We start from the raw sequence: 16,522 nt of genomic DNA, 5'->3' as shown, positions 1-16,522 counted from the left end.
TAACTTAATGTTTCCTATTAAGAAAATGCAAATGGAAACAGTGTAAGATTGAGAAAGAAGTCTCAAGTGGTCCTTTTTAACAATATTTAAATGTCCTACAACCCATGTTATAAATAAACCTGAAAATAAGTACATAATGCAGCCCTACCCCTGGCAGATTCAAAAGAGCTTGCTGCCATGCAATACCAGTATTGGAAGGCTGGCTGGGTGGTTTTGGCTTGGGTTGTTAGCACAGCCCTGTCACCCTTCTGTCAAGGTGGACTTTGGTTTAATCCAAGGTCTTTTGCTCTCTTGACAAGCTTTGGAAAGCTTTAAGTCTTTCCTAGACTATTTCTAGGAGAGGTGGTCTTAATTTATATCACAGCATAGCTTCACTGTGGCTGCAAGATTTTTAGACCACACCAGCAGCCTAGCATTGCCTGAGCCAGAGAAGCTTTGGCTTCTATCAGATAGGGTCTCATTTCTTATCTCTCTACAGGGAGAAAAATCTGAAAAAGTGTTAGCAATGTTGATGGCACTGTTCAAAACTGGTGATACCCAAAGCCACTTTAGTTTCTGTTCACAGAGCTGGATAGCAGTCTTGAAGTAAATGCAGTCTGTTGTATGCCCTTGGTTTTTCTGGGTACCTGCATGAAACAAATATCAGAAATGCTTTTTTTTTTTTTTTTTTTTTGGGGGGGGGGGGGCGGGAAGGGAGGGCTTAATTTAATTTGCATGAATTCCATAACCTAACAGTATTTATCTTTTTTTTTTCTTGGATATAGATACTTGCACAAAGATCAGCTTTTTATGGGTGGCAGGGGAAAGAACAGAAAAAGGATTGATGCTTTGTAGGTGAATTGCTAAATATAGCTATGCTAATCTGTGAAAGTAACTTTGCTAACAGGTATTCATTAAAACTTTTGGTGTACTCAGTTCTACCTGTGACATTTAAGGAATAATTCCTTTACCGAGTGAATTGTAACAGGCATTTAAGAATAACTTAATCTACACTATGTATATTACACTGTAATAAAGTGGACAAAGAAATTCGAATTAACATGTTGATGTTTTAAGACTCCATAGAAACTCAGTACTCTGGCTCCTGTGAATACGCCAGTGTCCTGCTGTTAAAAGTTAGGAGATGGCATCTGTTTCATTGCTCCTTCTGTAGCACTCTGCTTTGCAAATATTTAGTTTTTGACATTTATCTAACTGTAGTTAATTTTTAGGCTTTGGAGATCTGGTTGTTACTTGTTACATCAAGGGCACATCCAGCAGTTGAGAAATGTGTGTTCACACAATTCTTCTCTTGCTGTTCAACATTTGTGTCTATGACTGCATGAATTGAGGAGGTAGAAAAAACCACTATTGACAAATTTATGTTGACAGAATTATTATGCTAGTATTGGCACTTCTAAATATGTGAAAACCTCGTATCTTCCCCGATTAGCTGGGGGAAGGCAAGGAAAATATTTGTAATTGGCAGCAACTGTATAAGCATATAAATATCCTTCAGTCCGTGCTCTTAAAAAGGAGTGGAGATATAGGTAAAATTATGATATGTGTCCTGTTTCTCACATCAAGTTTAAGAATACTTATTGTTTTATTTCTCTCTTATTTCCTGGGCTCTTTGCCAGAGCCATGATCTCATGAAGTGGGCTATGTTTACTAGTCTGGATGCCAAATTTCATTATATTTGTCATCTCCCGACTGATTATTTGATCACTGTCATTGTCCAGGATTACAAGTTGCTATTTGATTTACTTGTTGGTTGTCAAAGCAGCCAAGTCTTCTTTTTTGTGTGTTTTGGGGTTTTTTTTTGTCCTTAAAATCAGGGTCTATGGCAGTGTTTGCACAAGTTAATTGAAGGTGCTCAATAAAGGTCTGTAGTTTTTAATAGCTTTCATGCCCTGTATTACCTGCTCCATAGTTCTCTTCCCTGCCTTATCTGTGACACTGCTGTAAATACAAACTATCTGTAAACCAAGAAATGGGTTTATAATCTTTTACTCTTCACTGGAAAAACAGCTTTGAAGAAATGGGAGAGTAAGAATGAATGGGGTCTTCTGAATATGTGTATATTGGAGAGGTGGTGATGGTTAATATCTGAAAAGAGAATTATCATCACACTGAAGGAAGAAATGCTGTCATTTTGATCTGTAATTTCACAAGTATGGGTATAGATCCTCTGCAGTGTGATACCAACTTGTCCGCAGCATTGAAAGTTGTTGGGTCATTAGTGGAGATCTTGAGATGTTTGTTCATTCTCTACCTTTCCTCACTGCAGAGTACTTTTGAAGGGTGATGGATTAGTTAAGCACAAACTTTACTAACAGAGCAATGTTGAAATTAAACTTTCTTGTTTGAGGGTGTTTTGGTGCTTACTGTGATGGAAGTGAAGATGATGTACATATTTGATCTTTTTTCTGCTCTTGTGGGAATTTGGTTTATAAATTAAGGGAAAGGGTTTGAGAAGCAGTTGAAATGAAAAACGTCTGCTTAATTGCATTAAATTTAGGTTGGTTTATGTAGCTGTGACTATAGACATTCTACCGTGTGTTATTCTTAACGTTTTCAGTTTGTTACCTTTGCTCGTATCTAACAGAAGGCTTTGTAATGTCCTATAGCAAAAAAAAAATCAAAACACCACTCATGCAGTTAACTCTCATAAAGTGTCTAAGGGACTAAATAGCTTTTATACAATCAGAAGTGATTATTTGTTCACCAAACTCAGGTTTCCACACAGTCTTAAGGCTTCAATACAAAACAAGGCCTTTCCCAAAATCTCTTTGTAAGTGAGCTTGAAGACTAAGAAATATGAGTGGTGATTCTGTACTAGGAGGTTGCAGGATCAAAGAATGTGAAAGCTGCAGATGTGGACTTTGCTGCCAGATTTAAGTTGAGAAAAAAACCCCTAAACTTACAGCTTTTTTAGTTTTACTAACGTGTTTACTTTGACTCTGTGTGCTTCATCAACCTGCTGGGACAGGTTAATGGGGTTTTGTATTGCTTTGAGTTGGGGGATTTTTTAATCTGTCTGTACAGTGCTGAATGCGTGGAAAGTACATAGTAATTACTTCAAAATGTGTCCCTGAAAATTTACACCCCTGTCTTTTTTTTTTTTTTTTTTTTAGAAGATAGCTTGCTATGTGATGTTCCATTGTTTTAATAATCCTTGTGAAAGTTTTCTACTAAAAGTATCCATTGCATTGACTCATTTGGCAGAGAAGCTGATCAACTGAGAGGTTTATTTTTGCCTTGTGTTTTTGAGTTGTACCGTGGAAGTCAATTTCGCTTATCTCAGGGTCTGAACATAAAGCATTGTTGAAACTGTTGAGCCAAATTGCATCATCTGACTGCTGGTAAATTATAAAAACTTTAGTGTTTGCTTGCAAAAACAGGGTAATGCCTTAAGAAGGTCCTCTCAGTACTAATGTGCCCATAAATTTGGTAGCATTCCTGACAACATAATCAGAGTTTACTACAAGCCTGATAATCTCTCCTAGTGTGTCTAGTTAAATGTGTAGTTTAAATGAATGAAAGATTTTAGTTAAGCTCCATTTGGAAAAGGCTATTTGAAAACTCTGCCTGTGCAATGACAGAGTTTTGCCTGAGGAGCTGTGATATTTTCAGGATATACTGAGCTTGAGCAATGATTACAGAAGAGCTTGTAACTACTTACTTACCTGTAAAGTGATGTAAGAATACCATTAAGAATTAATGAATAAGAAATATTCCACTCCTTGTTATCTCTTTATTGTATGTTTTCACTTTCTTAAATGCTTGCCCAGTAATATACTGCAAACTTCTTCAGAAGATTTGCTAATGTAATACGTGTCAATAGAACATGTCTTGTGCTTGGATTGTTTTCTTTAGAATAGCACATGACAGACTCACACACGCACACATCTTACCTGTGTTTTCCTCCACTCCCAAGTGAAAATTTGTTTAACAAAACTTCTAGAGTTGCATTACAAGGCAATTGATGAAATACTGCGTTTCATTTACCTTCTCAATGCAAACAAGGAACTTTTAAGTGAAAGAGCTGTATGAATATTAAGTAAGTGTCTCTGTTTTTAACTAGACTATAATACTAAATGAAAAGACCCTCGCTGAAGATGTCTTTGATGGAAAAAGCTGGGTTTTTCAATCCAAAACTAGATGGTAAAACTTTCTCTTTGAAAGTGGTACTTGCTGTTTGTACTGAAAAACTTTTCATTTTTGAGTTTCCTGATTGCACAATTACAAGATTGATTTTTATTTAGGATACAGTAGATAAAAACTGTGATTCATGTTCTGGGTATGGTTGCAGGCATTCTTAATTACAGGGTGCTAAGATGCAATTTTAATACTGTTTTCCATTCCTGTCCTGCTTCTCCCAACAAAAATTTCCAACAGCATAGGAAAGGCTAGAGTTTTTCTAGTTACTATAGTAATATAGTGAAACAGTTTGATCCCTCATGAATTGAAGAAAAGTCCAGTCAAAAATTAACTCTTATTTGTCATATTCTTAGTTCTTTTAATGTAGATGAAATTGAGTTGTCATGTCTTAGAAAAGACAGCTTTTTAATAGCATTTTTGCAGTGGTTGGAATACCTTCAGCTTTTTAAAAACTTCAGTTTTTTAAAAAATTAGATATCTAAGTGAATTATAATGCTCATTACTACTTGATTGGTTTTGATTCATTCAGGTGAGGCAATTTTCAATCTCAATAGCTTTTCTTCCCAAATTCTCATGTATTAAGATGAGAGGGATTCTGTCCTTCCTTTTGAAGTTAAATACTGGTTTTTAGTATTTCTTCTTAGTAACTTGCTTCTCCCAAACAGTGTGTAGATACCACGTCAGTGTTACTGTTAACTGTAACCTAAGTTATGAGGGGCTTATGCTACTGGTGATCCCCGATACTATACTTGTGCTCTGTGTCACATAACCACATCCAGGCCTGCTCTGTGCTTTGCCTCTTCTTGTCTTGGTCCTTTCTGGAGGATTGGACCTGTGGTCTCTGCTGTGGCCACAGGAGAGGGTGGAGGCAGCCTGTCTTCCTCTTAATTACTGGTGTTCTTGTTTTCCCTTAGTCAAGGGCTGGAAAAGGGTAAATCCGATCTCTGAGTGCTATTTTATTTTTGTCAGGGCAGAACAGTCAATACTTCCAGTTACTGGAGACCCAAGTCTGTGGTGTAGACTGTAGGGTGTCATGAAGCCTGCAGTTCCCTAGTAAGTTCTGATCAAATGCAGAGCTGGAAACAAATATCTTTCATTTACAAATCTTTGATTCCCTCTTTAATAGGATAATAGAGTATTTCAGTGAAAGTGTTGTATGCCTTGTTTTGTTTTAATATTATCATGAGTTTCAATTGAGTTTTATCAGTAACTGATGTAGATTTTTGTGCTGTGTGTCCTGCTATACCATTAGATCCTTATTTTGAATCTGTGCCACATCCTATAAAACAACACTATATCTCTTAGGACAACTCAAAAATTGCATTATAAAAGCTTTGTGTCTTTGCAAGCTGAGAAATTATTTTGGATGTACAAATTATCTTAACTTTTTTGGTTCTACTTTAAACTTGTGGGTTTATGTCTGTCTTACTATCACATGAAGACTAGGGAGCTATGACTAAACAATTTTGGGTGATTATTTTTCCAGTGGTCCACTGATTTTATTTTTTTTTCTTGTATTTGTTCCCTTGTCAGGAAGTGACAGCAAAAGTGATTAAGTTTCAGTGCAAGAATCTGAGATGCACATGACAAAGCATAAAGGGGAGCATATGACTTCCTAATATGACAAGCTGTAACAAGTGAACAGTAGCAAGAAGTTACAGAAATACAAATACCACCATGGACATTTTTTCAGTTCTTGCATTATTGAGACTATTTACTTCCTTAGTGTTGAGGCTGGGTTTTATTCTTTTTAGGCCACAGGAGTTTCCCACTGGTAGGAAGGTAGGTAATAAAGATCACTGTAAAATTATGCTATCGCTCTAGTGATAGTCATCTAGTATAGTCATCTTCCTTCATGAGAAGTGAAACTACTACCAAATTCAGTGCCTGACACATCCGAGTAAAGGTGACATGCAGTCTCAACAACAGATACAAAATTAATTGAAAACCAAAAATGGTACATGGGGATGCAAGTGTTTTAATCCGTTTTTTATGTGGCTTCAAGCTAGCATACCTTATCTGTTCTGTTTTCAAGACAAGAACTGTAGTTACAATGTCAGTCTTTTAATTTCTAATATTTATATTTCCCTGGCCTTCCAGTAGAAGAAGCAAACTGTTTCAAGATCTCATGTGTCTCTTGGGAAATTTTTTTTTTGAGCTGCTCTGTGGAAAAGAGGTTGAAGACCTTCCCTCAAATCTGATTGCTATAACTTCATTTTGCAAGAGTGTGTTCTAGTGTATTTCGTTGAAGCTATTTTGGTTTTGAATTGTGCTTGTGATGTTAGGTACAGCAGTACAAAACAATTAACTAAAGTACTAAACAGAACACAACTGTTAATTGGTCTACATTAGGCAAAGCATTTGGATGTGTGTCTTGATTAGATACGGTTTCAGTTTCAATGTCTGTAATATTTTAAATCTAGCTTTCAATTCCATAAGCTTGGAGTTGTTGGAAATCACATTTCAGAGGATTACGGGCTGGGAATTAGTTATCTGCTTTACTTAAGGGGAAAAAAACCCCAGCTGATCTTACCACCTTTGCAAAAGTTAGCCTGTGCAAAATCCCAGACTTCCTTCTTAAGCAGCTTTTGTGCTAGTGACAATGCTAGTATATATAAACTATGGCAAACTGTAGAATTGTATCAGCAGATTCCACCATTCAAATACAACATTAATTAGTATGAGTAAGTTGCTTTAGTAATTGCTAGCCTTTTATTGTTCTGAAAGCACTAACTACAAATCTCTGCTGTAGCCAGGAACATCTGAGGTGTAGCTGACTTGTTTTCAAAAGTAGGACATTCCAAGTTTAAATGTAAATTGGGGTCAAAAGAAGCCTGGCAACTTTACAAAATAGGAAGGTATGGAATTTCAAATTTCTGCTGACTCACAGAATTAGAAATGCTCGAAACACTTTTCTTGAACCAGCCCTGGGACAAAACTCTTAACTCAGCCAAAGCAGGAAGCTCTTCTGGGCCATAAATGGCAAGAACTGTCCAAATACCTCAGTCCCTTTTTCCCCTGCCAGATCCTTGATGTCTGGGCTTGATGTTGCAGGTACCACTGTGGATGAAGGGTTAAGATACAAAACAGTGGCTATGGCTAGAGGCGAAAAGGAGGAACAGTTCTTCCCAGAAGCAGTAATTGCTGTTCTGGCTATGTCTGATCCTCTAGTGGTAGCAGAGCAAGGAGTTTATCTCTCAAGAGCCCTATATCTCCATCTTGGTATTGCTCCTTCATTTTTTTAGGGTGAAATTAAAATTTTCAGTGCAGTAAAGAAACGTTCTCTGTCATTTTTCATATACTACTTTTTTTTTCCAATAGAGCTAATGCCTTTAGTGGCTTGGATAAGTTCTTTCAGCATGGCTGGAATTTCACAGTAGCTGCAACACTTTTCTGTAGCTTGCTGTTTGCTCTAGTCAGTGTTAAAAATAATTTTTAGAGAAAGCAAATTGAGGCATACGAACTCCATGGCAATTATTTAAGTTTCTGTAATCTGGACTGTCCTGTAGAAGTACTCAGGTGCAGACAGATGTTGGAAGACATCTAGCTTTTAGAGGCATCATGAAGACTTGTTTAGGTTGCAGTAATAGTATGGAATTGATACTTTTGCCTAGCCTGTCACAAACAGAAAGACATCCATAAAATTGTGTAACAGGAAAATGCAATACATCTTAAACTATATTTTTTAAATAAATAAGAAAAAAGTTTTAACTGGTGTGTAAGACTTGCTGTTAGTGTCCTTATGATTTCTAAATGGAGCAATGCATTTTGCATTAAATGTGATACATCAGTCTTTTTCTCTGTGTCCCTATGAATGATGAAAAGGTCAATTCTTAGCATTTTTAAGAAAATAAATTATTTAACATCAATGAAGATTCCATACAGCCTCAGCACTTCCACTATTCTCCTTTTGGAGGATTTTATTGCTTGAAAGTAATATTCTGGACTGTCTGTGGCTTATGAGTTCTTAACTGGAGAATAATTGTCTTTTGCTGTGTCTTAATTGATTTTTACTGATGTGGCATTTCTTTCTTTGTACTAGAGATATTAAAATAATTGTATTTTAGAAATTGTTTTCATTTTTTCTTTTATAGATAGAGACAGATCTGGTATGGGGACAAAGTTGTAATTCAGTTATGAAATGCATGTTGATGGAGCCTAACACTGTTGTTTTATGTTTGCAACAGTGTAATGCTACTACCTTTGTTAGTTTGTCCAAAGTATTAACCTGTATTTTATTGTAGAAGTAGAGCCTGTCACACTTCATCCTGACACCTAAAGCACATTGCTTTACAAGTCTGCCTTCTCCTTAGAAGAAGGAGAAGAAGGATTCGTTTGCCAGCATAAAGAAAATCAATTGAGTAGCTGGCAATGCTATTCATATATGGCATACAGAGAGTCTTAATTTAAAAGAAACCATTAAAATAATCTATAAATCTAGGCAGGGTTGCATCAACAACCACACTACTCTGGGTTTGTCAAATGATACTTCAATAGTAGATACTTCAATAATCAGATATTTCAAAAATTGTTTCCGAAAAAACAGTTTTCTTTATACTGGAAGTGTTTAGGTGTCTTAAATTTTTAGCTCACTAGTTGAGAACTGTTTTAACAAGGCCACTACTATATGGTTAAGTCCAAAGTGATAGGGCTGACCCTATTAAATGATCATAGTTTTCAACAGCCTGGTGATTAACAGGCTTTGAACTTTCATGGCTTTCTTAATCCCTTTTAATCATTTAAACCTATTATTGTTTTGACTACAATTTCAAAAGCCCTTTAAATCTGTCTTATAATATTAATAGCTGATTAAAGTCCTGATTTCCAACCATTTTATCAGTGGGGAGTCTATCTTATTATGCTTAATAATTTAGAAACAACTATTTAGGAAAACACTGATCAAGAAGAAAAACTATACCTAGTAATGTTTATATTTAAATTAGTGATTGTATCCATGTGAGAAATTGGAGAAGCAAAATGCTTCTAATTTATGACATCAATAACTATTTTTTTCTTTTAGGTTTCAGGAGTGTAAAATTTTAAGTTAATTCTGTTGAAATTTAAATCATCTTTCATTTTCATAATGTTTTGTGGTAAAATCTTTCTGTTAACGTTTTTAAGATCCCTTTTACCCAGAAATTCCAAGTTTTTTTCTGAAAAGCAGAGGTTTATATAGGATGTGATGCAGCCAAATAAGGTTCCAGTCACACTAATACACAGGAACTGGGTACTAATAACTGGGTAAAAATGATAATAGCAGAAATGACTCCATGGGTTTTCCAAGATGGTCCTTCATTCTCTCAGCCCTGATATTTATATTCCAGTAGCAGTGTTTAAAGTCTGGATGTTTTAAATAAATGAAACAGCCATGTTCTGTGGTTTGAGTTGCGCTTAAACTTTTCCTTAATGCTTTTGTTTTGTTAAGCAGTGTAATTCTGTGCTGGGACAATGCTACATGCTCTTTCCCTAGCAGACCTTGATTCTTTGTCATTGATAACTGTGAAGTAATTTATTTTCAACAGTCTTCAGATAGAAGTATCTTAACCTTCTGTTGCTATTTTTTCATGTCTCTTTTCCATTACCACTAGTGTGTACTTTACTCCCACCTACATTTCTTCTTTCCAAGCTAAATGTCTTAACTACATGTTTTTCTGTTGACTTACTTCATGCCCTTCCATTTTTAATGAGGCTGACCACTTACTCTGTTCTTTATTTCTCATTTTGATTTGTTTTACTCTTTCCTATTTCTATGTAGAAGTAGTTCACTGATTCAATGTTAGACATGAGTTGGAAGCTCAGGTGAGGTTAGTTGCAAATTATGACACATATTTCCCCCCCCTACCCCCCCAAGTTACTGCTTTGTGGCATGCCTTTACCCCTGCCCATATTTTTATTGTTTTTATTTACCTACTTGGCTCTGCATCTGTCTGTATTTTGAAATAACTGTGTTTGAGTGGGTTCATTTTACTGTCTGCTAGAACGTTGTCACTACATACCCTTGCCAGTCTGCTGTCATCTGTGAATTTCATGAGTAGCTACTGTACTTAACTCTAGGTCACTCATAAATGTGTGGCATAGTGTTGGATCTAGCACTGATCCATGTTGGGGTCAATCCGAAACGTGCATTCTCTCACAGCCCTAATACTTCCCTAAAGGAATGTCTCAAAAGTCTTTTAAGCCGTTGCCTCTTTTGTTGGTATACATGGACTATTGCAAAATTTAGATTTTTCTGGACACAGGCTTTCTTTGGGATTGTATTGCTGTCATAAAATCCCTCTTTGATACTTTCAGTTTTTCAAGAAGAAGGTTCTGGACTTGCATTTTTCATTTGGCAACAAACCAGTATCTACTCAGTAAGGAATTTTTCTAAAATTGTCTAACCTGTAGAACGTCATCCTAGGGTAACAATGAATAATGATCAGCTGTCATTAAAACCAGAAATTAATGTAGAAGGGGTCCCTGTTTTGCTGTCAATTTGAGGCCAAGAAAGAATGTGAAAAGGTGTAGGGGGGACCAACTGCTGTATTATGGAATAGGAGAGAGGCTAAAGGGGAGAGAAATTTTGAGGGAGTGGGGAAGTGTGGTGCCTTTCAGATGATGAAGCTGGGAGGCTATATAGCAAAGCAACAGAGGAATTTATGGAAAAAATGAAAAAGCAAATATATTAAACTGGCAGAATAAAAACATTGCAAATCAGGCAAGAGACAGACTTTCAGGTTATGAATCAAAGCCCTTTACTGTTTGTTTTTTTTTAATGGGGGGGAAAAAATGTCTTAATACAAATATTTGTACTAGGGTGTATATATGTGCTAGTTACACAAAACTTTTAATTTTGGTTTAGCTGGTTGCATCTGGTCCGTGATGAATTTGGCTGCTGAATTTATACATGAGGTGTGGTCTGAGGGTTGTGGTTTTTTGTTTTTGTCTTGATTTAGAAAATGCACAGCCTCTAGAATCTGGCTTAGTAAGCTTAAAGTAGTGATCCAAACAAATAGAAGTCATGGTTCTTAAACTCCGTATTTATGTACATGAAAAAGATTACTAGGCTAATCAGAAGAGTAAGGGTACATTAGATTTAACTGAAATTTATAAGCCTTGTCAAAAATGCAGAAATACTACCTTGCTTTAAGTAGTATTTTACTACTGTAGAAAAGTGGTTCACTTTTTGCCTTTCGATCTCTGTATAGATCAAGTCAGAAGAGATGCAGTTAGCAGTTATGGCAGCATTACTCATTCTGTCTGATAAATTGCAGATGGAAGCAGTAGAGAAACAGGCTGACCTTCTATACCCATCCCCCATAAATCTGATGTGTTAGAAATATTTTAGGAGCTTCTGTTGGGCTTGCTGTGTGCATTGGTCTGTAAATGCTCATGAGGATGCACTGTTACAGCAGGTTCACACATGGTTGTGTTTCTGACCTGAAAAGTCTTGTGGGATGCGTTAAATGCATTTGGTTGAAAGCAGTCAATACAGTCTGAAAAAGGACATATGAGCACCAATGTCCCACAGGCTGGTTGTCCTAGTTTTTACGAAATTAATAATTAAGAAAAATCAACAGAAGAAGGACTGCATTTCTTTTTTTAGAACAGTTAAAGTAGCCTTAACATCACTTGAAAGTTGAAGCAGCATAATTGCTGAATCATTCTTATGGAAACTTCTTTAGATTAATCTGAAATACGAGAAGACTATACTGAAGTCCTTAAAGTTTCTTAATGGCTTTGTTGAAAATTTATGAAGAATGGTCCTGCAGAGCTCTGTCTTAAAAGGTCTTGTCTTTTATTGATGAAGCAAAGCCTAGCATAGCATAAATTCTACTTGTCTTGTCCAGTTAGTAAAACCAACAGAGAAAGTGCACTGTTCCTTTTTTTGATGGCTTTTCTACAAAGTTCAAAGAACATCTTGGAAATCTACCCTTTCATAAATTCCATTTTTAATCAATCTGAGAAATACTTAAAACAGTAACTGCAGCAAAGCATATCAAGCACAATAAGCTTATGGAATAGCACAGCCCAAGTGCACTTAAAGGGGAGTGAGGTTAGAGCTATGTACTGTGGCAAAAAGTTCTTATTTATTTCTATATCAAACAAGGTAGAGAATGTCTGCATAGATACATGTTTAGAGCTTCCTAGGGTGCCTTACTGTCATAATTTTGTATTACTGAAGTAGTATTAATCTTTTTTTATATGCTAAGTACTCACAGTGATACTTAATGCAAAAACACCCCTATCTGTAGTGTTCCTTCACAAGTATTCTTGAAAATATTGGTGAAAATATTACTCTGATATGTATAGAGTTTTTTGTACCTCGTTGTTTCTGGGTAGTCTGCATGATGGAGATTTTTGTCTTGGTCCTTCTGGCCCAAGTAGCAGTGTCTATGTGCTGATTTTTAGTTTGATATCTGTGCAATTTTTGCTATTTTTTCTATGTAAGTTTTTGCTTAGGCTTTCAGATTCAACTCCGTAATTCTGAAAGGTAAATTCGTTTTGAAGCTATGAAGACCTATTGCCATTTTTTAGAACTGCTCATCACCAGTTTTTATTCTGGATAGGTGAGTTTTACCAGTTTTTCAGGAAACTCTTCTTCTTAGAGCAGATCTGAACTTGATAGTCATTTGGAATTTTTCACCAGTACATATTTAGCGTAGGCCGCGTTTTCTTTTTAATTTGGTTAGGGCTTTGTAAAATTGGATGTTGCCTGAAGGGAACCATGCCTTATGGCTGTTTGTTACATTAAAAGCATTATTGTAAAAATGCTGACGACAGTCCAAGCACATTAATTTTCATACACTCTCATATTAGGAGTTGGGAAATAAAGAAGTGTTGTAGAATTACCATTTCAGAAGGATCTTTAAAGTGTACTGCAGAAGTCAGAGCTGAATTTGCAGGTTCTAATATGCTTAAAAAATGAAAAGCAGACATTTAGTAAAAATGTTACATTTCTGCAAAAACTGAAATTGAGATGATAAACTTGTAGGTGAATGCTAGGGAAATCATATATATGCAAGAGGAGAAAAGTATCCTGCCTTCATATTTTTTTTTTTTTCCCTAACACTATAACCAAAGAGAATGTGTTGGTCAGAATTGTACATTTAGCTGTTAAACACAGTAAAAGTCTTCCCAAGTGGCCCTGGCATTTTTAAAAACTAGTTCATATTTAGCAAAATTTCCTAAATGCCATTATGGCTCTGTATACTATCTGTCCTCTGAATGCCTACAATAATCTTTTAGTCTGGTTCTGTGCTACTTTATTTTCAGATGTGTGGAAAAGGGTAAATATTTAAGATTAATGTAATTATGAATTTAGAAATAATGTTGTAGGGGGCTTTTTATATATCTGCATGTACATAAAATTTGATTCTGGAAACACAGCAGTTAGGTATTTCAGATCTGAGTTCTGGTAGAGTTACTGGTTACAGTAAACAAATGAGGAAAAAGATTGAGAAGTTCAGGATAGCTGTCTTGGGAAGTTGAAAACATCATTGATAATTAAAATTCAATTATTTCAAGATTTTTCTCATTGAAATATATCCCCAGTTTGTTAATGTTCTGAAGTTATGGAATTGGGGGGACTGATGGGAGGCATTCAAATCGACTTGCTCAGCAGGCTAATTTAGACATCCTGTATCACTATGCTCCACTGTAGCAAAGGACAGAGAGGTGCTTTTCCAGAGTGTGAATTGGAGTTGGGTCTTTGTTTCTTGATGAAATGTAGGGGAATTAGTTTTCTCGTTTGTCCTGGTAAGTTAAATGCTTAAACATGCCTTTTTGTAACCAGGTTGGAAAGAATACTGTTTAAAAAAAAAATCTCGACACTGAAAAGAGTATTGTAAAGCAGCTGAAACTTCTCATTTAAACTGTGATTAGAGGATGTGTGATAGAATAATGATCCCTCTTCGCTCCTATCTGCAGCTAGGTCACTTGAGCTTTGATCAGCACAGGGTATGTTGGAGTGACTATGATATGATGACATCTAGAGGTTAGACCAAGATGTGGCTAAAAAATTCCATAAGAAACTGGGTTTGGGGAAAAAGCTTCTGCCTTCCAAAAGGGGAAGTTTTACCCAAGGTACAATCAACTACTGGACTGTCAGAAGCCATCAGCTATGATGCTCAGAGACCAGGATGTGCCTATCTGGGCAGGCAGCTGCACCACTGTTTGGTGGAAATATGCAGCTGTGCAGTGTGATAATTACTGCAGTTGGGGTGCTTTTTCTGTCTATCTCTATGGTTGTGTGCAGCTGCCATTTTGAACAGCGTGTCTGGATCATTGGCTACTCTTCCAGTAGATTAAATATCAAAGTGTTTAAATGTATAATTTTTGACAGGTACTACAGTTTGTTTTGACACCTACCTACAATCTTGCTTTAGACTCTTGCATGTTTTTGTTCTAAGGTCCCTTTTTTGAAATAAGATATTGAGCAGTGATGAAGAGACTGTTAGCATTATGAAACTGTATCAGTTTGGTATAGCGTAGTTGAAAAGAATTATCTAATGTTCTAGAATGTCTTGAGCTTTGAAATTCACAGGGCAGAAAATAGGAAAAAAGATGAAGTTATAGTCCCTTCAATTCCTTTGCCTACTTCCATAGCCTCTTTGCTTCTCTTGTACTTACTAGGTTATGTAAATGTATAATACATATACAGTATGTTTTTCTGGTTGCTTAGATGGTTTTAAATGTCCTTATTCTAAATTTTTCGACTGTGTATCTTTAGCTTCAATTTTACATTTAATATTCTCGGCTCATGAAATGTTTTTTAGAGAAACTCTCCCAAATCTAACCTTCATTAGTTAGGAAGTGCCAACTGGCGCTTATCAATCTTGCCTACAAAACACATGTTGGGAAATATTATGTAAGCTGTTCACTGTGCTAGTTGTACATTTAAATTTATTAAATACTTCAGCAGCTGTGTATGAAATATAATATGCAACCTGTCTTAATGCATATAGTACTAACAAATGTTTGAACTCTACAAGCATGTCCCTTTGTGGGAAACTTCCTCCGATAGCAACTTGTCAAAGAAATATCTTTAGGGGTCAAGGAAGAATATTTGAAAAATGCCTTTTTCATGGTGAAAGAAGGGGGTGGTGGTGAAAAAGATTAGGTAAGATAAGGTTCACCAAAGGAACTGTTCTGCAAACCTCAGGGGTAGCAACTGTGTCTCTCCCGCACCCCTCTCTGGCATGTCAGTAACATACCCGAGGCAAAAATCGCTCATCTGTTAAACAGCATTCCCATTATGTTACATGGTTTCTGTTGTATCTGACTTACTAGTCTAAGCGGTGAAGGGTTATATTTGGGTTTTTTCCTCTAAATAATTCTGAGGGTTAAACTGTGGATTTAAAAAAAAAAAAAAAAAAAAGTGAAGGAACAAGGAATCTAGAAGCTTTAAAAAGCTCAGGTATAGATACTATTTCTATATCTTCAGCAATAAAATTGTATTCAGTTCTAGCTGAAGTAGTTTGATTTCTGGTCAGAGGAAAAGCATGCAGTGTTATTTTTAGTGAAGAACAGTTATGACTTTATGCAGGTATCTTTTTTAATGGGCAAAATGGTCTCCATTTACAAAAGGGATTGCATATTAGCCAAGGGTATATCTGTATGTGACAGGAAGATCCTTTTAACAAATGACCTGATTTAATTTTAAGTAAGGTTGCAAGTTACATAAGAAGATTTAGTGTCCTTTGACCTGTGAAAGATGTTCCTTTTAGAATTTCCCAGTAGCTCTTTGCTTTTTCTCTGATATACAAGTATTTGCTATCAATAAAATGCTTATTAAGACATGACAAATGGACCTATATGGGAGGTGTAGCAGCATTATGAAGAGACTGGTGTTGGACTAGACCCTTTTTCATTAAAGAAAAAGAGCCTGATAGTGTTGACTATAGAAAACGCTGATTTGGAAGTAAATGTAAGATCACAACAGTTAAAATCTGTGGCTTAAAGACTGATAGGATGGCAAACTATAAAGAAGACTTGGCAATTAAACCAAGTGACTTGAATCTGTTATTGAACAGTGTTATAGTATAGTCTGCTTGCTGTAAAAAAAATGCAAACACTGCATTTAGGAGGATGTGGATGGACCCCACTGTATTCTGATGAGAAGTGACTACATGAAGGATTTATCAGCAAAGTGGATAAATGGATGCAAGTCAGCATGATACTGTGGCAAATAACCTAAGGCAGTCTCTGCATATGTAAACAAGAAAAATGGGTCAGTCAGTCGGTGTCTTGTATGTTTGAATGCAGCACTAGAGAGCCTGAGAATGTGTCCAGGGTTGGTGCTTGCATTTTAAATGGATGCTGAAAAAACAAGTTTCAGAGAGTATCATCAGGAAATACTGTGAGGAATAGCAAACATATTTTATCTGTTCATTTGAAA

General features: G+C 36.0%; 1 protein-coding gene across 5 annotated transcripts in view; it reads left to right on the top strand.

Annotated features, from left to right (window-relative positions):
- Window positions 1-16,522, top strand: part of ADK (adenosine kinase) — a 295,940-nt gene that overhangs the window by 17,947 nt on the left and 261,471 nt on the right. The gene's annotated exons all lie outside the window — the stretch shown is intronic.

This window comes from Athene noctua, chromosome 5 (assembly GCF_965140245.1).
Source record: "Athene noctua chromosome 5, bAthNoc1.hap1.1, whole genome shotgun sequence".
Taxonomy (NCBI): domain Eukaryota; kingdom Metazoa; phylum Chordata; class Aves; order Strigiformes; family Strigidae; genus Athene; species Athene noctua.
The sequence above is the reverse complement of the archived record's forward strand: the minus strand, read 5'-3'. Positions and strand labels throughout refer to the sequence as shown.